This window comes from Primulina tabacum, chromosome 10 (assembly GCF_025594145.1).
Source record: "Primulina tabacum isolate GXHZ01 chromosome 10, ASM2559414v2, whole genome shotgun sequence".
Classification (NCBI taxonomy): domain Eukaryota; kingdom Viridiplantae; phylum Streptophyta; class Magnoliopsida; order Lamiales; family Gesneriaceae; genus Primulina; species Primulina tabacum.
Window position 1 is genome coordinate 41,254,593 of NC_134559.1, and position 18,314 is coordinate 41,272,906.

An 18,314-nucleotide genomic window follows, 5' to 3' on the forward strand; every position below is an offset into this window, starting at 1 on the left:
AGAAAAAATAAGAAGAAGGAAAACGAAAAATGTAAAGCTATTATTATGCTGGGATACGATAAAATAAACGGAATCGAATTTCGAACTTCTAAGCGGATTTCTCGAGGAAACGAAAGCTTAACAGAAGCGGTAAATCGCAAATTAGAGGGTCTTAGAGAAGGAATTCGGCTAAAATCTCGTCAGCTCATTGCGTAGTAATGAGTCTCGTCCGTTTGCCCGTTTACAATCAAATTAGCCTACAATTTTGTCCAAATCGGCAGTGCCCGAGCTACTTTCATTTCACATGTCTTATCTGGTCCCGATCGAGATTCAGATGATTTGAGCCGAAATCGTCTGTCAACAAGTAATCAAAATAGAAAACACGAAAAGGGTGCAACACGAGGACTTCCCAGGGGTCACCCATCCTAGTTGCTCGCCCAAGCACGCTTAACTTCGGAGTTCTGATGGGATCCGGTGCATTAGTGCTGGTATGATCGCACCGACATTGAGTGGGATGTTTATTCTTATATCCCTCGAGTACGTGTGGAGCGGGCGGCGATGGACAACACGCGGCACTGCTCTCGCCCAATCATAACCATGAAGTTAAGCGTTCTGGCGCGATGGCAGAGCTAGGATGGGTGACCTCCCTGGGAAGACCTCGTGTCGCGACCGTTTACGTAAATTATGGATAAAACAGTCGAAATAATTGTTTTTAATGAGTTAACCGTCTCCGGAGTAATCTGCGTCATACCCTTCCGCACAGAACCGGCTCACGACAACAAAAATCGATAAATGTTCCCAGAAAATAGAAAAAAAAATAAGAAGAAGGAAATAACGAATGTAAAGCTATTATTATGCCTGGGATACGATAAAATGGAACCGGAATCGAATTTCGAACTTCCTAAGCGGATTCTCGAGGAAACGAAAGCTTAACAGAAGCGGTAAATCGCAAATTAGAGGGTCTTAGAGAAGGAATTCGGCTAAAATCTCGTCAGCTCATTGCGTAGTAATGAGTCTCGTCCGTTTGCCCGTTTACAATCAAATTAGCCTACAATTTTGTCCAAATCCGGCAGTGCCCGAGCTACTTTCATTTCACATGTCTTATCTGGTCCCGATCGAGATTCAGATGATTTGAGCCGAAAATCGTCTGTCAACAAGTAATCAAAAATAGAAAAACACGAAAAGGGTGCAACACGAGGACTTCCCAGGGGTCACCCATCCTAGTACTGCTCTCGCCCAAGCACGCTTAACTTCGGAGTTCTGATGGGATCCGGTGCATTAGTGCTGGTATGATCGCACCGATTGAGTGGGATGTTTATTCTTATATCCCTCGAGTACGTGTGGAGCGGGCGGCGATGGACAACACGCGGCACTGCTTCGCCCAATCATAACCATGAAGTTAAGCGTTCTGGCGCGATGGCAGAGCTAGGATGGGTGACCTCCCTGGGAAGACCTCGTGTCGCGACCGTTTACGTAAATTATGGATAAAACAGTCGAAATAATTGTTTTAATGAGTTAACCGTCTCCGGAGTAATCTGCGTCATACCCTTCCGCACAGAACCGGCTCACGACAACAAAAATCGATAAATGTTCCCAGAAAATAGAAAAAAAAATAAGAAGAAGGAAATAACGAATGTAAAGCTAATTATGCCTGGGATACGATAAAATGGAACCGGAATCGAATTTCGAACTTCCTAAGCGGATTTCTAGGAAACGAAAGCTTAACAGAAGCGGTAAATCGCAAATTAGGGGTCTTAGAGAAGGAATTCGGCTAAAATCTCGTCAGCTCATTGTAGTAATGAGTCTCGTCCGTTTGCCCGTTTACAATCAAATTAGCCTACAATTTTGTCCAAATCCGGCAGTGCCCGAGCTTTCATTTCACATGTCTTATCTGGTCCCGATCGAGATTCAGATGATTTGAGCCGAAAATCGTCTGTCAACAAGTAATCAAAAATAGAAAAACACGAAAAGGGTGCAACACGAGGACTTCCAGGGGGTCACCCATCCTAGTACTGCTCTCGCCCAAGCACGCTTAACTTCGGAGTTCTGATGGGATCCGGTGCATTAGTGCTGGTATGATCGCACCCGACATTGAGTGGGATGTTTATTCTTATCCCTCGAGTACGTGTGGAGCGGGCGGCGATGGACAACACGCGGCACTGCTCTCGCCCAATCATAACCATGAAGTTAAGCGTTCTGGCGCGATGGCAGAGGTAGGATGGGTGACCTCCCTGGGAAGACCTCGTGTCGCGACCGTTTACGTAAATTATGGATAAAACAGTCGAAATAATTGTTTTAATAGTTAACCGTCTCCGGAGTAATCTGCGTCATACCCTTCCGCACAGAACCGGCTCACGACAACAAAAATCGATAAATGTTCCCAGAAAATAGAAAAAAAAATAAGAAGAAGGAAATAACGAATGTAAAGCTATTATTATGCCTGGATACGATAAAATGGAACCGGAATCGAATTTCGAACTTCCTAAGAGGATTTCTCGAGGAAACGAAAGCTTAACAGAAGCGGTAAATCGCAAATTAGAGGGTCTTAGAGAAGGAATTCGGCTAAAATCTCGTCAGCTCATTGCGTAGTAATGAGTCTCGTCCGTTTGCCCGTTTACAATCAAATTAGCCTACAATTTTGTCCAAATCCGGCAGTGCCCGAGCTACTTTCATTTCACATGTCTTATCTGGTCCGATCGAGATTCAGATGATTTGAGCCGAAAATCGTCTGTCAACAAGTAATCAAAATAGAAAAACACGAAAAGGGTGCAACACGAGGACTTCCCAGGGGGTCACCCATCCTAGTACTGCTCTCGCCCAAGCACGCTTAACTTCGGAGTTCTGATGGGATCCGGTGCATTAGTGCTGGTATGATCGCACCCGACATTGAGTGGGATGTTTTTCTTATATCCCTCGAGTACGTGTGGAGCGGGCGGCGATGGACAACACGCGGCACTGCTCTCGCCCAATCATAACCATGAAGTTAAGCGTTCTGGCGCGATGGCAGAGTAGGATGGGTGACCTCCCTGGGAAGACCTCGTGTCGCGACGTTTACGTAAATTATGGATAAAACAGTCGAAATAATTGTTTTAATGAGTTAACCGTCTCCGGAGTAATCTGCGTCATACCCTTCCGCACAGAACCGGCTCACGACAACAAAAATCGATAAATGTTCCCAGAAAATAGAAAAAAAAAAAGAAGAAGGAAATAACGAATGTAAAGCTATATTATGCCTGGGATACGATAAAATGGAACCGGAATCGAATTTCGAACTTCCTAAGCGGATTTCTCGAGGAAACGAAAGCTTAACAGAAGCGGTAAATCGCAAATTAGAGGGTCTTAGAGAAGGAATTCGGCTAAAATCTCGTCAGCTCATTGCGTAGTAATGAGTCTCGTCCGTTTGCCCGTTTACAATCAAATTAGCCTACAATTTTGTCCAAATCCGGCAGTGCCCGAGCTACTTTCATTTCACATGTCTTATCTGGTCCCGATCGAGATTCAGATGATTTGAGCCGAAAATCGTCTGTCAACAAGTAATCAAAAATAGAAAAACACGAAAAAGGGTGCAACACGAGGACTTCCCAGGGGGTCACCCATCCTAGTACTGCTCTCGCCCAAGCACGCTTAACTTCGGAGTTCTGATGGGATCCGGTGCATTAGTGCTGGTATGATCGCACCCGACATTGAGTGGGATGTTTATTCTTATATCCCTCGAGTACGTGTGGAGCGGGCGGCGATGGACAACACGCGGCACTGCTCTCGCCCAATCATAACCATGAAGTTAAGCGTTCTGGCGCGATGGCAGAGTAGGATGGGTGACCTCCCTGGGAAGACCTCGTGTCGCGACCGTTTACGTAAATTATGGATAAAACAGTCGAAATAATTGTTTTTAATGAGTTAACCGTCTCCGGAGTAATCTGCGTCATACCCTTCCGCACAGAACCGGCTCACGACAACAAAATCGATAAATGTTCCCAGAAAATAGAAAAAAAATAAGAAGAAGGAAATAACGAATGTAAAGCTATTATTATGCCTGGGATACGATAAAATGGAACCGGAATCGAATTTCGAACTTCCTAAGCGGATTTCTCGAGGAAACGAAAGCTTAACAGAAGCGGTAAATCGCAAATTAGAGGGTCTTAGAGAAGGAATTCGGCTAAAATCTCGTCAGCTCATTGCGTAGTAATGAGTCTCGTCCGTTTGCCCGTTTACAATCAAATTAGCCTACAATTTTGTCCAAATCCGGCAGTGCCCGAGCTACTTTCATTTCACATGTTTATCTGGTCCCGATCGAGATTCAGATGATTTGAGCCGAAAATCGTCTGTCAACAAGTAATCAAAAATAGAAAAACACGAAAAGGGTGCAACACGAGGACTTCCCAGGGGGTCACCCATCCTAGTACTGCTCTCGCCCAAGCACGCTTAACTTCGGAGTTCTGATGGGATCCGGTGCATTAGTGCTGGTATGATCGCACCCGACATTGAGTGGGATGTTTATTCTTATATCCCTCGAGTACGTGTGGAGCGGGCGGCGATGGACAACACGCGGCACTGCTCTCGCCCAATCATAACCATGAAGTTAAGCGTTCTGGCGCGATGGCAGAGTAGGATGGGTGACCTCCCTGGGAAGACCTCGTGTCGCGACCGTTTACGTAAATTATGGATAAAACAGTCGAAATAATTGTTTTAATGAGTTAACCGTCTCCGGAGTAATCTGCGTCATACCCTTCCGCACAGAACCGGCTCACGACAACAAAAATCGATAAATGTTCCCAGAAAATAGAAAAAAAAATAAGAAGAAGGAAATAACGAATGTAAAGCTATTATTATGCCTGGGATACGATAAAATGGAACCGGAATCGAATTTCGAACTTCCTAAGCGGATTTCTCGAGGAAACGAAAGCTTAACAGAAGCGGTAAATCGCAAATTAGAGGGTCTTAGAGAAGGAATTCGGCTAAAATCTCGTCAGCTCATTGCGTAGTAATGAGTCTCGTCCGTTTGCCCGTTTACAATCAAATTAGCCTACAATTTTGTCCAAATCCGGCAGTGCCCGAGCTACTTTCATTTCACATGTCTTATCTGGTCCCGATCGAGATTCAGATGATTTGAGCCGAAAATCGTCTGTCAACAAGTAATCAAAAATAGAAAAACACGAAAAAGGGTGCAACACGAGGACTTCCCAGGGGGTCACCCATCCTAGTACTGCTCTCGCCCAAGCACGCTTAACTTCGGAGTTCTGATGGGATCCGGTGCATTAGTGCTGGTATGATCGCACCGAACATTGAGTGGGATGTTTATTCTTATATCCCTCGAGTACGTGTGGAGCGGGCGGCGATGGACAACACGCGGCACTGCTCTCGCCCAATCATAACCATGAAGTTAAGCGTTCTGGCGCGATGGTAGAGCTAGGATGGGTGACCTCCCTGGGAAGACCTCGTGTCGCGACGTTTACGTAAATTATGGATAAAACAGTCGAAATAATTGTTTTTAATGAGTTAACCGTCTCCGGAGTAATCTGCGTCATACCCTTCCGCACAGAACCGGCTCACGACAACAAAAATCGATAAATGTTCCCAGAAAATAGAAAAAAAATAAGAAGAAGGAAATAACGAATGTAAAGCTATTATTATGCTGGGATACGATAAAATGGAACCGGAATCGAATTTCGAACTTCCTAAGCGGATTTCTCGAGGAAACGAAAGCTTAACAGAAGCGGTAAATCGCAAATTAGAGGGTCTTAGAGAAGGAATTCGGCTAAAATCTCGTCAGCTCATTGCGTAGTAATGAGTCTCGTCCGTTTGCCCGTTTACAATCAAATTAGCCTACAATTTTGTCCAAATCCGGCAGTGCCCGAGCTACTTTCATTTCACATGTCTTATCTGGTCCCGATCGAGATTCAGATGATTTGAGCCGAAAATCGTCTGTCAACAAGTAATCAAAATAGAAAAACACGAAAAGGGTGCAACACGAGGACTTCCCAGGGGGTCACCATCCTACTTCTCGCCCAAGCACGCTTAACTTCGGAGTTCTGATGGGATCCGGTGCATTAGTGCTGGTATGATCGCACCCGACATTGAGTGGGATGTTTATTCTTATATCCCTCGAGTACGTGTGGAGCGGGCGGCGATGGACAACACGCGGCACTGCTCTCGCCCAATCATAACCATGAAGTTAAGCGTTCTGGCGCGATGGCAGAGTAGGATGGGTGACCTCCCTGGGAAGACCTCGTGTCGCGACCGTTTACGTAAATTATGGATAAAACAGTCGAAATAATTGTTTTTAATGAGTTAACCGTCTCCGGAGTAATCTGCGTCATACCCTTCCGCACAGAACCGGCTCACGACAACAAAAATCGATAAATGTTCCCAGAAAATAGAAAAAAAATAAGAAGAAGGAAATAACGAATGTAAAGCTATTATTATGCCTGGGATACGATAAAATGGAACCGGAATCGAATTTCGAACTTCCTAAGCGGATTTCTCGAGGAAACGAAAGCTTAACAGAAGCGGTAAATCGCAAATTAGAGGGTCTTAGAGAAGGAATTCGGCTAAAATCTCGTCAGCTCATTGCGTAGTAATGAGTCTCGTCCGTTTGCCCGTTTACAATCAAATTAGCCTACAATTTTGTCCAAATCCGGCAGTGCCCGAGCTACTTTCATTTCACATGTCTTATCTGGTCCCGATCGAGATTCAGATGATTTGAGCCGAAAATCGTCTGTCAACAAGTAATCAAAAATAGAAAAACACGAAAAGGGTGCAACACGAGGACTTCCCAGGGGGTCACCCATCCTAGTACTGCTCTCGCCCAAGCACGCTTAACTTCGGAGTTCTGATGGGATCCGGTGCATTAGTGCTGGTATGATCGCACCGACATTGAGTGGGATGTTTATTCTTATATCCCTCGAGTACGTGTGGAGCGGGCGGCGATGGACAACACGCGGCACTGCTCTCGCCCAATCATAACCATGAAGTTAAGCGTTCTGGCGCGATGGCAGAGCGATGGGTGACCTCCCTGGGAAGACCTCGTGTCGCGACCGTTTACGTAAATTATGGATAAAACAGTCGAAATAATTGTTTTTAATGAGTTAACCGTCTCCGGAGTAATCTGCGTCATACCCTTCCGCACAGAACCGGCTCACGACAACAAAAATCGATAAATGTTCCCAGAAAATAGAAAAAAAATAAGAAGAAGGAAATAACGAATGTAAAGCTATTATTATGGGGATACGATAAAATGGAACCGGAATCGAATTTCGAACTTCCTAAGCGGATTTCTCGAGGAAACGAAAGCTTAACAGAAGCGGTAAATCGCAAATTAGAGGGTCTTAGAGAAGGAATTCGGCTAAAATCTCGTCAGCTCATTGCGTAGTAATGAGTCTCGTCCGTTTGCCCGTTTACAATCAAATTAGCCTACAATTTTGTCCAAATCCGGCAGTGCCCGAGCTACTTTCATTTCACATGTCTTATCTGGTCCCGATCGAGATTCAGATGATTTGAGCCGAAAATCGTCTGTCAACAAGTAATCAAAAATAGAAAAACACGAAAAGGGTGCAACACGAGGACTTCCCAGGGGGTCACCATCCTAGTACTGCTCTCGCCCAAGCACGCTTAACTTCGGAGTTCTGATGGGATCCGGTGCATTAGTGCTGGTATGATCGCACCCAACAAGAGTGGGATGTTTATTCTTATATCCCTCGAGTACGTGTGGAGCGGGCGGCGATGGACAACACGCGGCACTGCTCTCGCCCAATCATAACCATGAAGTTAAGCGTTCTGGCGCGATGGCAGAGCTAGGATGGGTGACCTCCCTGGGAAGACCTCGTGTCGCGACCGTTTACGTAAATTATGGATAAAACAGTCGAATTGTTTTTAATGAGTTAACCGTCTCCGGAGTAATCTGCGTCATACCCTTCCGCACAGAACCGGCTCACGACAACAAAAATCGATAAATGTTCCCAGAAAATAGAAAAAAAAATAAGAAGAAGGAAATAACGAATGTAAAGCTATTATTATGCCTGGGATACGATAAAATGGAACCGGAATCGAATTTCGAACTTCCTAAGCGGATTTCTCGAGGAAACGAAAGCTTAACAGAAGCGGTAAATCGCAAATTAAAGGGTCTTAGAGAAGGAATTCGGCTAAAATCTCGTCAGCTCATTGCGTAGTAATGAGTCTCGTCCGTTTGCCCGTTTACAATCAAATTAGCCTACAATTTTGTCCAAATCCGGCAGTGCCCGAGCTACTTTCATTTCACATGTCTTATCTGGTCCCGATCGAGATTCAGATGATTTGAGCCGAAAATCGTCTGTCAACAAGTAATCAAAAATAGAAAAACACGAAAAGGGTGCAACACGAGGACTTCCCAGGGGGTCACCCATCCTAGTACTGCTCTCGCCCAAGCACGCTTAACTTCGGAGTTCTGATGGGATCCGGTGCATTAGTGCTGGTATGATCGCACCCGACATTGAGTGGGATGTTTATTCTTATATCCCTCGAGTACGTGTGGAGCGGGCGGCGATGGACAACACGCGGCACTGCTCTCGCCCAATCATAACCATGAAGTTAAGCGTTCTGGCGCGATGGCAGAGCTAGGATGGGTGACCTCCCTGGGAAGACCTCGTGTCGCGACCGTTTACGTAAATTATGGATAAAACAGTCGAAATAATTGTTTTTAATGAGTTAACCGTCTCCGGAGTAATCTGCGTCATACCCTTCCGCACAGAACCGGCTCACGACAACAAAAATCGATAAATGTTCCCAGAAAATAGAAAAAAAAATAAGAAGAAGGAAATAACGAATGTAAAGCTATTATTATGCCTGGGATACGATAAAATGGAACCGGAATCGAATTTCGAACTTCCTAAGCGGATTTCTCGAGGAAACGAAAGCTTAACAGAAGCGGTAAATCGCAAATTAGAGGGTCTTAGAGAAGGAATTCGGCTAAAATCTCGTCAGCTCATTGCGTAGTAATGAGTCTCGTCCGTTTGCCCGTTTACAATCAAATTAGCCTACAATTTGTCCAAATCCGGCAGTGCCCGAGCTACTTTCATTTCACATGTCTTATCTGGTCCCGATCGAGATTCAGATGATTTGAGCCGAAAATCGTCTGTCAACAAGTAATCAAAATAGAAAAACACGAAAAGGGTGCAACACGAGGACTTCCCAGGGGTCACCCATCCTAGTACTGCTCTCGCCCAAGCACGCTTAACTTCGGAGTTCTGATGGGATCCGGTGCATTAGTGCTGGTATGATCGCACCCGACATTGAGTGGGATGTTTATTATATCCCTCGAGTACGTGTGGAGCGGGCGGCGATGGACAACACGCGGCACTGCTCTCGCCCAATCATAACCATGAAGTTAAGCGTTCTGGCGCGATGGCAGAGCTAGGATGGGTGACCTCCCTGGGAAGACCTCGTGTCGCGGACCGTTTACGTAAATTATGGATAAAACAGTCGAAATAATTGTTTTTAATGAGTTAACCGTCTCCGGAGTAATCTGCGTCATACCCTTCCGCACAGAACCGGCTCACGACAACAAAAATCGATAAATGTTCCCAGAAAATAGAAAAAAAAATAAGAAGAAGGAAATAACGAATGTAAAGCTATTATTATGCCTGGCATACGATAAAATGGAACCGGAATCGAATTTCGAACTTCCTAAGCGGATTTCTCGAGGAAACGAAAGCTTAACAGAAGCGGTAAATCGCAAATTAGAGGGTCTTAGAGAAGGAATTCGGCTAAAATCTCGTCAGCTCATTGCGTAGAATGAGTCTCGTCCGTTTGCCCGTTTACAATCAAATTAGCCTACAATTTTGTCCAAATCCGGCAGTGCCCGAGCTACTTTCATTTCACATGTCTTATCTGGTCCCGATCGAGATTCAGATGATTTGAGCCGAAAATCGTCTGTCAACAAGTAATCAAAAATAGAAAAACACGAAAAAGGGTGCAACACGAGGACTTCCCAGGGGGTCACCCATCCTAGTACTGCTCTCGCCCAAGCACGCTTAACTTCGGAGTTCTGATGGGATCCGGTGCATTAGTGCTGGTATGATCGCACCCGACATTGAGTGGGATGTTTATTCTTATATCCCTCGAGTACGTGTGGAGCGGGCGGCGATGGACAACACGCGGCACTGCTCTCGCCCAATCATAACCATGAAGTTAAGCGTTCTGGCGCGATGGCAGAGCTAGGATGGGTGACCTCCCTGGGAAGACCTCGTGTCGCGACGTTTACGTAAATTATGGATAAAACAGTCGAAATAATTGTTTTTAATGAGTTAACCGTCTCCGGAGTAATCTGCGTCATACCCTTCCGCACAGAACCGGCTCACGACAACAAAAATCGATAAATGTTCCCAGAAAATAGAAAAAAAAATAAGAAGAAGGAAATAACGAATGTAAAGCTATTATTATGCCTGGGATACGATAAAATGGAACCGGAATCGAATTTCGAACTTCCTAAGCGGATTTCTCGAGGAAACGAAAGCTTAACAGAAGCGGTAAATCGCAAATTAGAGGGTCTTAGAGAAGGAATTCGGCTAAAATCTCGTCAGCTCATTGCGTAGTAATGAGTCTCGTCCGTTTGCCCGTTTACAATCAAATTAGCCTACAATTTTGTCCAAATCCGGCAGTGCCCGAGCTACTTTCATTTCACATGTCTTATCTGGTCCCGATCGAGATTCAGATGATTTGAGCCGAAAATCGTCTGTCAACAAGTAATCAAAAATAGAAAAACACGAAAAGGGTGCAACACGAGGACTTCCCAGGGGGTCACCCATCCTAGTACTGCTCTCGCCCAAGCACGCTTAACTTCGGAGTTCTGATGGGATCCGGTGCATTAGTGCTGGTATGATCGCACCCGACATTGAGTGGGATGTTTATTCTTATATCCCTCGAGTACGTGTGGAGCGGGCGGCGATGGACAACACGCGGCACTGCTCTCGCCGAATCATAACCATGAAGTTAAGCGTTCTGGCGCGATGGCAGAGCTAGGATGGGTGACCTCCCTGGGAAGACCTCGTGTCGCGACCGTTTACGTAAATTATGGATAAAACAGTCGAAATAATTGTTTTTAATGAGTTAACCGTCTCCGGAGTAATCTGCGTCATACCCTTCCGCACAGAACCGGCTCACGACAACAAAAATCGATAAATGTTCCCAGAAAATAGAAAAAAAATAAGAAGAAGGAAATAACGAATGTAAAGCTATTATTATGCCTGGGATACGATAAATGGAACCGGAATCGAATTTCGAACTTCCTAAGCGGATTTCTCGAGGAAACGAAAGCTTAACAGAAGCGGTAAATCGCAAATTAGAGGGTCTTAGAGAAGGAATTCGGCTAAAATCTCGTCAGCTCATTGCGTAGTAATGAGTCTCGTCCGTTTGCCCGTTTACAATCAAATTAGCCTACAATTTTGTCCAAATCCGGCAGTGCCCGAGCTACTTTCATTTCACATGTCTTATCTGGTCCCGATCGAGATTCAGATGATTTGAGCCGAAAATCGTCTGTCAACAAGTAATCAAAAATAGAAAAACACGAAAAAGGGTGCAACACGAGGACTTCCCAGGGGGTCACCCATCCTAGTAGTGCTCTCGCCCAAGCACGCTTAACTTCGGAGTTCTGATGGGATCCGGTGCATTAGTGCTTGTATGATCGCACCCGACATTGAGTGGGATGTTTATTCTTATATCCCTCGAGTACGTGTGGAGGGCGGCGATGGACAACACGCGGCACTGCTCTCGCCCAATCATAACCATGAAGTTAAGCGTTCTGGCGCGATGGAGAGGATGGGTGACCTCCCTGGGAAGACCTCGTGTCGCGACGTTTACGTAAATTATGGATAAAACAGTCGAAATAATTGTTTTTAATGAGTTAACCGTCTCCGGAGTAATCTGCGTCATACCCTTCCGCACAGAACCGGCTCACGACAACAAAAATCGATAAATGTTCCCAGAAAATAGAAAAAAAATAAGAAGAAGGAAATAACGAATGTAAAGCTATTATTATGCCTGGGATACGATAAAATGGAACCGGAATCGAATTTCGAACTTCCTAAGCGGATTTCTCGAGGAAACGAAAGCTTAACAGAAGCGTAAATCGCAAATTAGAGGGTCTTAGAGAAGGAATTCGGCTAAAATCTCGTCAGCTCATTGCGTAGTAATGAGTCGTCCGTTTGCCCGTTTACAATCAAATTAGCCTACAATTTTGTCCAAATCCGGCAGTGCCCGAGCTACTTTCATTTCACATGTCTTATCTGGTCCCGATCGAGATTCAGATGATTTGAGCCGAAAATCGTCTGTCAACAAGTAATCAAAAATAGAAAAACACGAAAAAGGGTGCAACACGAGGACTTCCCAGGGGTCACCCATCCTAGTACTGCTCTCGCCCAAGCACGCTTAACTTCGGAGTTCTGATGGGATCCGGTGCATTAGTGCTGGTATGATCGCACCGACATTGAGTGGGATGTTTATTCTTATATCCCTCGAGTACGTGTGGAGCGGGCGGCGATGGACAACACGCGGCACTGCTCTCGCCCAATCATAACCATGAAGTTAAGCGTTCTGGCGCGATGGCAGAGCTAGGATGGGTGACCTGGGAAGACCTCGTGTCGCGACCGTTTACGTAAATTATGGATAAAACAGTCGAAATAATGTTTTTAATGAGTTAACCGTCTCCGGAGTAATCTGCGTCATACCCTTCCGCACAGAACCGGCTCACGACAACAAAAATCGATAAATGTTCCCAGAAAATAGAAAAAAAAATAAGAAGAAGGAAATAACGAATGTAAAGCTATTATTATGCCTGGGATACGATAAAATGGAACCGGAATCGAATTTCGAACTTCCTAAGCGGATTTCTCGAGAAACGAAAGCTAACAGAAAGCGGTAAATCGCACATTAGAGGGTCTTAGAGAAGGAATTCGGCTAAAATCTCGTCAGCCTCATTGGTAGTAATGAGTCTCGTCCGTTTGCACGTTTACAATCAAATAGCCTACAATTTTGTCCAAATCCGGCAGTGCCCGAGCTACTTTCATTTCACATGTCTTATCTGGTCCCGATCGAGATTCAGATGATTTGAGCCGAAAATGTCTGTCAACAAGTACTCAAAAATAGAAAAACACGAAAAGGGTGCAACACGAGGACTTCCCAGGGGGTCATCCATCCTAGTACTGCTCTCGACCAAGCACGATTAACTTCTGAGTTCTGATGGGATCCGGTGCATTAGTGCTGGTATGATCGCACCCGGCATTGAGTGGGATGTTTATTCTTATATCCCTCGAGTACGTGTGGATGCGGGCGGCGATGGAAAACACGCGGCACTGCTATGCCCACTCATAACCATGAAGTTAAGCGTTCTGGCGCGCGATGGCAGAGTAGGATGGGTGACCCCCTGGGAAGACCTCGTGTCGCGACCGTTTACGTAAATTATGGATAAAACAGTCGAAATAATTGTTTTTAATGAGTTAACCGTCTCGGAGTAATCTGCGTCATACCCTTCCGCACAGAACCGGCTCACGACAACAAAAATCGATAAATGTTCCCAGAAAATAGAAAAAAAATAAGAAGAAGGAAATAACGAATGTAAAGCTATTATTATGCCTGGGATACGATAAAATGGAACCGGAATCGAATTTCGAACTTTCTAAGCGGATTTCTCGAGGAAACGAAAGCTTAACAGAAGCGGTAAATCGCAAAATAGAGGGTCTTAGAGAAGGAATTCGGCTAAAATCTCGTCAGCTCATTGCGTAGTAATGAGTCTCGTCCGTTTGCCCGTTTACAATCAAATTAGCCTACAATTTTGTCCAAATCCGGCAGTGCCCGAGCTACTTTCATTTCACATGTCTTATCTGGTCCCGATCGAGATTCAGATGATTTGAGCCGAAAATCGTCTATCAACAAGTAATCAAAAATAGAAAAACACGAAAAGGGTGCAACACGAGGACTTCCCAGGGGTCACCGATCCTAGTACTGCTCTGGCCCAAGCACGCTTTACTTCGGAGTTCTGATGGGATCCGGTGCATTAGTGCTGGTATGATCGCACCCGACATTGAGTGGGATGTTTATTCTTATATCCCTCGAGTACGTGTGGAGCGGGCGGCGATAGACAACACGCGGCACTGCTCTCGCCCAATCATAACCATGAAGTTAAGCGTTCTGGCGCGATGGCAGAGCTAGGATGGGTGACCTCCCTGGGAAGACCTCGTGTCGCGACGTTTACGTAAATTATGGATAAAACAGTCGAAATAATTGTTTTTAATGAGTTAACCGTCTCCGGAGTAATCTGCGTCATACCCTTCCGCACAGAACCGGCTCACGACAACAAAAATCGATAAATGTTCCCAGAAAATAGAAAAAAAAATAAGAAGAAGGAAATAACGAATGTAAAGCTATTATTATGCCTGGGATACGATAAAATGGAACCGGAATCGAATTTCGAACTTCCTAAGCGGATTTCTCGAGGAAACGAAAGCTTAACAGAAGCGGTAAATCGCAAATTAGAGGGTCTTAGAGAAGGAATTCGGCTAAAATCTCGTCAGCTCATTGCGTAGTAATGAGTCTCGTCCGTTTGCCCGTTTACAATCAAATTAGCCTACAATTTTGTCCAAATCCGGCAGTGCCCGAGCTACTTTCATTTCACATGTCTTATCTGGTCCCGATCGAGATTCAGATGATTTGAGCCGAAAATCGTCTGTCAACAAGTAATCAAAAATAGAAAAACACGAAAAAGGGTGCAACACGAGGACTTCCCAGGGGGTCACCCATCCTAGTACTGCTCTCGCCCAAGCACGCTTAACTTCGGAGTTCTGATGGGATCCGGTGCATTAGTGCTAGTATGATCGCACCCGACATTGAGTGGGATGTTTATTCTTATTTCCCTCGAGTACGTGTGGAGCGGGCGGCGATGGACAACACGCGGCACTGCTCTCGCCCAATCATAACCATGAAGTTAAGCGTTCTGGCGCGATGGCAGAGCTAGGATGGGTGACCTCCCTGGGAAGACCTCGTGTCGCGACCGTTTACGTAAATTATGGATAAAACAGTCGAAATAATTGTTTTTAATGAGTTAACCGTCTCCGGAGTAATCTGCGTCATACCCTTCCGCACAGAACCGGCTCACGACAACAAAAATCGATAAATGTTCCCAGAAAATAGAAAAAAAAATAAGAAGAAGGAAATAACGAATGTAAAGCTATTATTATGCCTGGGATACGATAAAATGGAATCGGAATCGAATTTCGAACTTCCTAAGCGGATTTCTCATGGAAACGAAAGCTTAACAGAAGCGGTAAATCGCAAATTAGAGGGTCTTAGAGAAGGAATTTGGCTAAAATCTCGTCAGCTCATTGCGTAGGAATGAGTCTCGTCCGTTTGCCCGTTTACAATCAAATTAGCCTACAATTTTGTCCAAATCCGGCAGTGCCCGGGCTACTTTCATTTCACATGTCTTATCTGGTCACGATCGAGATTCAGATGATTTGAGCCGAAAATCGTCTGTCAACAAGTAATCAAAAATATAAAAACACGAAAAGAGGTGCAACACGAGGACTTCCCAGGGGGGCACCCATCCTAGTACTGCTCTCGCCCAAGCACGCTTAACTTCGGAGTTCTGATGGGATCCAGTGCATTAGTGCTGGTATGATCGCACCCGACATTGAGTGGGATGTTTATTCTTATATCCCTCGAGTACGTGTGGAGCGGGCGGCGATGGACAACACGCGGCACTGCTCTCGCCCAATCATAACCATGAAGTTAAGCGTTCTGGCGCGATGGCAGAGCTAGGATGGGTGACCTCCCTGGGAAGACCTCGTGTCGCGACCGTTTACGTAAATTATGGATAAAACAGTCGAAATAATTGTTTTTAATGAGTTAACCGTCTCCGGAGTAATCTGCGTCATACCCTTCCGCACAGAACCGGCTCACGACAACAAAAATCGATAAATGTTCCCAGAAAATAGAAAAAAAATAAGAAGAAGGAAATAACGAATGTAAAGCTATTATTATGCCTGGGATACGATAAAATGGAACCGAATCGAATTTCGAACTTCCTAAGCGGATTTCTCGAGGAAACGAAAGCTTAACAGAAGCGGTAAATCGCAAATTAGAGGGTCTTAGAGAAGGAATTCGGCTAAAATCTCGTCAGCTCATTGCGTAGTAATGAGTCTCGTCCGTTTGCCCGTTTACAATCAAATTAGCCTACAATTTTGTCCAAATCCGGCAGTGCCCGAGCTACTTTCATTTCACATGTCTTATCTGGTCCCGATCGAGATTCAGATGATTTGAGCCGAAAAATCGTCTGTCAACAAGTAATCAAAAATAGAAAAACACGAAAAAGGGTGCAACACGAGGACTTCCCCAGGGGTCACCATCCTAGTATGCTCTCGCCCAAGCACGCTTAACTTCGGAGTTCTGATGGGATCCGGTGCATTAGTGCTGGTATGATCGCACCCGACATTGAGTGGGATGTTTATTCTTATATCCCTCGAGTACGTGTGGAGCGGGCGGCGATGGACAACACGCGGCACTGCTCTCGCCCAATCATAACCACGAAGTTAAGCGTTCTGGCGCGATGGCAGAGGTAGGATGGGTGACCTCCCTGGGAAGACCTCGTGTCGCGACCGTTTACGTAAATTATGGATTAAAACAGTCGAAATAATTGTTTTAATGAGTTAACCGTCTCCGGAGTAATCTGCGTCATACCCTTCCGCACAGAACCGGCTCACGACAACAAAATCGATAAATGTTCCCAGAAAATAGAAAAAAAAATAAGAAGGAAATAACGAATGCAAACCAATTATTATGCCTGAGATACGATAAAATGGAACCGGAATCGAATTTCGAACTTCCTGAGCGGATTTCTCGAGGAAACGAAAGCTTAACAGAAGCGGTAAATCGCAAATTAGAGGGTCTTAGAGAAGGAATTCGGCTAAAATCGTCAGCTCATTGCGTAGTAATGAGTCTCGTCCGTTTGCCCGTTTACAATCAAATTAGCCTACAATTTTGTCCAAATCCGGCAGTGCCCGAGCTACTTTCATTTCACATGTCTTATCTGGTCCCGATCGAGATTCAGATGATTTGAGCCGAAATCGTCTGTCAACAAGTAATCAAAAATAGAAAAACACGAAAAAGGGTGCAACACGAGGACTTTCCCAGGGTGTCACCCATCCTAGTACTGCTCTCGCCCAAGCACGCTTAACTTCGGAGTTCTGATGGATCCGGTGCATTAGTGCTGTATGATCGCACCGACATTGAGTGGGATGTTTATTCTTATATCCCTCGAGTACGTGTGGAGCGGGCGGCGATGGACAACACGCGGCACTGCTCTCGCCCAATCATAACCATGAAGTTAAGCGTTCTGGCGCGATGGCAGAGGTAGTATGGGTGACCTCCTAGGGAAGACCTCGTGTCGCGATCGTTTACGTACATTATGGATTAAACAGTGAAATAATTGTTTTAATGAGTTAACAGTCTCCGGAGTAATCTGGTCATACCCTTCGCACAGAACGGCTCACGACAACAAAAATCGATAACTGTTCCAGAAAATAGAAAAAAAAATAAGAAGAAGGAAATAACGAATGTAAAGCTAGTTATTATGATGGGCTACGATAAAATGGAACGGAATCGAATTTCGAACCTTCCTAAGCGGATTCTCGAGGAACCGAAAGCTTACAGAAGCGGTAAATCGAAATTAGAGGGTCTTAGAGAAGGACTTCGGCTAAAATCTCGTCAGCTCATTGCTTAGTAATGCAGGCTCGGCGTTTGCCGTTTACATCAAAATTAGACTACAATTTGTCCAAATCGGCAGTGCCCTATCTACTTTCATTCAATGGTCTTTATATGGTCCCGATCGCAGATTCAGATGATTTGATTCCCGAAAATGTTGTCAAAAGTAATCAAAAATAGAAAAACACGAAAAAGGGTGCAACACGAGGACTTCCCAGGGGGTGTCACCATCTAGTACTGCTCGCCCAAGCACGCTTAACTTCGGAGTTCTGATGGGATCGGTGCATTAGTGCTGGTAAGATCGCACCCGACATTGAGTGGGATGTTTATTCTATATCCCTCGAGTACGTGGGAGCGGGCGGCGATGGACAACACGCGGCACTGCTCTCGCCAATCATAACCAGAAGTAAGCGTTTGGCGCGATGGCAGAGCTAGGATGGGTGACCTCCCTGGGAAGAACTCGTGTCGCGACGTTACGTAATTATGGATAAAACAGTCGAAAATAATGTTTTAATGAGTTAACCGTCTCCGGAGTAATATGCGTCATACCCTTCCGCACAGAACCGGCTCACGACAACAAAAATCGATAATGTTCCGAAAATAGAAAAAAATAA

The 18,314-nt window shown here is 45.1% G+C and overlaps 19 non-coding genes and 4 pseudogenes across 19 annotated transcripts; all 23 read right to left on the minus strand.

The window, feature by feature from the left end:
- Positions 1 to 367: 367 nt before the first annotated feature.
- LOC142511019 (5S ribosomal RNA) lies at positions 368 to 481 on the minus strand (annotated as a pseudogene).
- A 681-nt stretch (positions 482 to 1,162) lies between these two features.
- LOC142513951 (5S ribosomal RNA) lies at positions 1,163 to 1,280 on the minus strand. The gene has a single exon (XR_012809871.1). It is a non-coding gene; the product is annotated as a 5S ribosomal RNA (ribosomal RNA).
- A 668-nt stretch (positions 1,281 to 1,948) lies between these two features.
- On the minus strand, positions 1,949 to 2,066 carry LOC142513204 (5S ribosomal RNA). The gene has a single exon (XR_012809164.1). It is a non-coding gene; the product is annotated as a 5S ribosomal RNA (ribosomal RNA).
- Positions 2,067 to 2,742: 676 nt separating this feature from the next.
- LOC142506336 (5S ribosomal RNA) lies at positions 2,743 to 2,861 on the minus strand. Its single transcript, XR_012804631.1, has one exon. It is a non-coding gene; the product is annotated as a 5S ribosomal RNA (ribosomal RNA).
- Positions 2,862 to 3,539: 678 nt separating this feature from the next.
- LOC142506348 (5S ribosomal RNA) lies at positions 3,540 to 3,658 on the minus strand. The gene has a single exon (XR_012804642.1). It is a non-coding gene; the product is annotated as a 5S ribosomal RNA (ribosomal RNA).
- A 679-nt stretch (positions 3,659 to 4,337) lies between these two features.
- Positions 4,338 to 4,456, minus strand: LOC142506359 (5S ribosomal RNA). The gene has a single exon (XR_012804653.1). It is a non-coding gene; the product is annotated as a 5S ribosomal RNA (ribosomal RNA).
- A 682-nt stretch (positions 4,457 to 5,138) lies between these two features.
- On the minus strand, positions 5,139 to 5,257 carry LOC142509808 (5S ribosomal RNA). The gene has a single exon (XR_012807958.1). It is a non-coding gene; the product is annotated as a 5S ribosomal RNA (ribosomal RNA).
- A 679-nt stretch (positions 5,258 to 5,936) lies between these two features.
- On the minus strand, positions 5,937 to 6,049 carry LOC142509961 (5S ribosomal RNA; annotated as a pseudogene).
- A 681-nt stretch (positions 6,050 to 6,730) lies between these two features.
- LOC142509819 (5S ribosomal RNA) lies at positions 6,731 to 6,849 on the minus strand. The gene has a single exon (XR_012807970.1). It is a non-coding gene; the product is annotated as a 5S ribosomal RNA (ribosomal RNA).
- Positions 6,850 to 7,524: 675 nt separating this feature from the next.
- Positions 7,525 to 7,642, minus strand: LOC142513394 (5S ribosomal RNA). The gene has a single exon (XR_012809343.1). It is a non-coding gene; the product is annotated as a 5S ribosomal RNA (ribosomal RNA).
- Positions 7,643 to 8,320: 678 nt separating this feature from the next.
- On the minus strand, positions 8,321 to 8,439 carry LOC142506370 (5S ribosomal RNA). The gene has a single exon (XR_012804664.1). It is a non-coding gene; the product is annotated as a 5S ribosomal RNA (ribosomal RNA).
- Positions 8,440 to 9,120: 681 nt separating this feature from the next.
- Positions 9,121 to 9,238, minus strand: LOC142511705 (5S ribosomal RNA). Its single transcript, XR_012808768.1, has one exon. It is a non-coding gene; the product is annotated as a 5S ribosomal RNA (ribosomal RNA).
- A 681-nt stretch (positions 9,239 to 9,919) lies between these two features.
- Positions 9,920 to 10,038, minus strand: LOC142506381 (5S ribosomal RNA). The gene has a single exon (XR_012804675.1). It is a non-coding gene; the product is annotated as a 5S ribosomal RNA (ribosomal RNA).
- A 682-nt stretch (positions 10,039 to 10,720) lies between these two features.
- Positions 10,721 to 10,839, minus strand: LOC142506392 (5S ribosomal RNA). Its single transcript, XR_012804686.1, has one exon. It is a non-coding gene; the product is annotated as a 5S ribosomal RNA (ribosomal RNA).
- A 682-nt stretch (positions 10,840 to 11,521) lies between these two features.
- Positions 11,522 to 11,640, minus strand: LOC142514339 (5S ribosomal RNA). The gene has a single exon (XR_012810236.1). It is a non-coding gene; the product is annotated as a 5S ribosomal RNA (ribosomal RNA).
- Positions 11,641 to 12,312: 672 nt separating this feature from the next.
- Positions 12,313 to 12,430, minus strand: LOC142513953 (5S ribosomal RNA). The gene has a single exon (XR_012809872.1). It is a non-coding gene; the product is annotated as a 5S ribosomal RNA (ribosomal RNA).
- A 674-nt stretch (positions 12,431 to 13,104) lies between these two features.
- On the minus strand, positions 13,105 to 13,223 carry LOC142516523 (5S ribosomal RNA). The gene has a single exon (XR_012812313.1). It is a non-coding gene; the product is annotated as a 5S ribosomal RNA (ribosomal RNA).
- Positions 13,224 to 13,904: 681 nt separating this feature from the next.
- On the minus strand, positions 13,905 to 14,022 carry LOC142506742 (5S ribosomal RNA). Its single transcript, XR_012805023.1, has one exon. It is a non-coding gene; the product is annotated as a 5S ribosomal RNA (ribosomal RNA).
- A 683-nt stretch (positions 14,023 to 14,705) lies between these two features.
- LOC142508341 (5S ribosomal RNA) lies at positions 14,706 to 14,824 on the minus strand. Its single transcript, XR_012806560.1, has one exon. It is a non-coding gene; the product is annotated as a 5S ribosomal RNA (ribosomal RNA).
- A 684-nt stretch (positions 14,825 to 15,508) lies between these two features.
- LOC142513298 (5S ribosomal RNA) lies at positions 15,509 to 15,627 on the minus strand. Its single transcript, XR_012809252.1, has one exon. It is a non-coding gene; the product is annotated as a 5S ribosomal RNA (ribosomal RNA).
- A 683-nt stretch (positions 15,628 to 16,310) lies between these two features.
- On the minus strand, positions 16,311 to 16,427 carry LOC142506846 (5S ribosomal RNA). Its single transcript, XR_012805121.1, has one exon. It is a non-coding gene; the product is annotated as a 5S ribosomal RNA (ribosomal RNA).
- Positions 16,428 to 17,104: 677 nt separating this feature from the next.
- Positions 17,105 to 17,222, minus strand: LOC142511890 (5S ribosomal RNA; annotated as a pseudogene).
- Positions 17,223 to 17,893: 671 nt separating this feature from the next.
- On the minus strand, positions 17,894 to 18,009 carry LOC142512302 (5S ribosomal RNA; annotated as a pseudogene).
- Between the last annotated feature and the right edge of the window lie 305 nt (positions 18,010 to 18,314).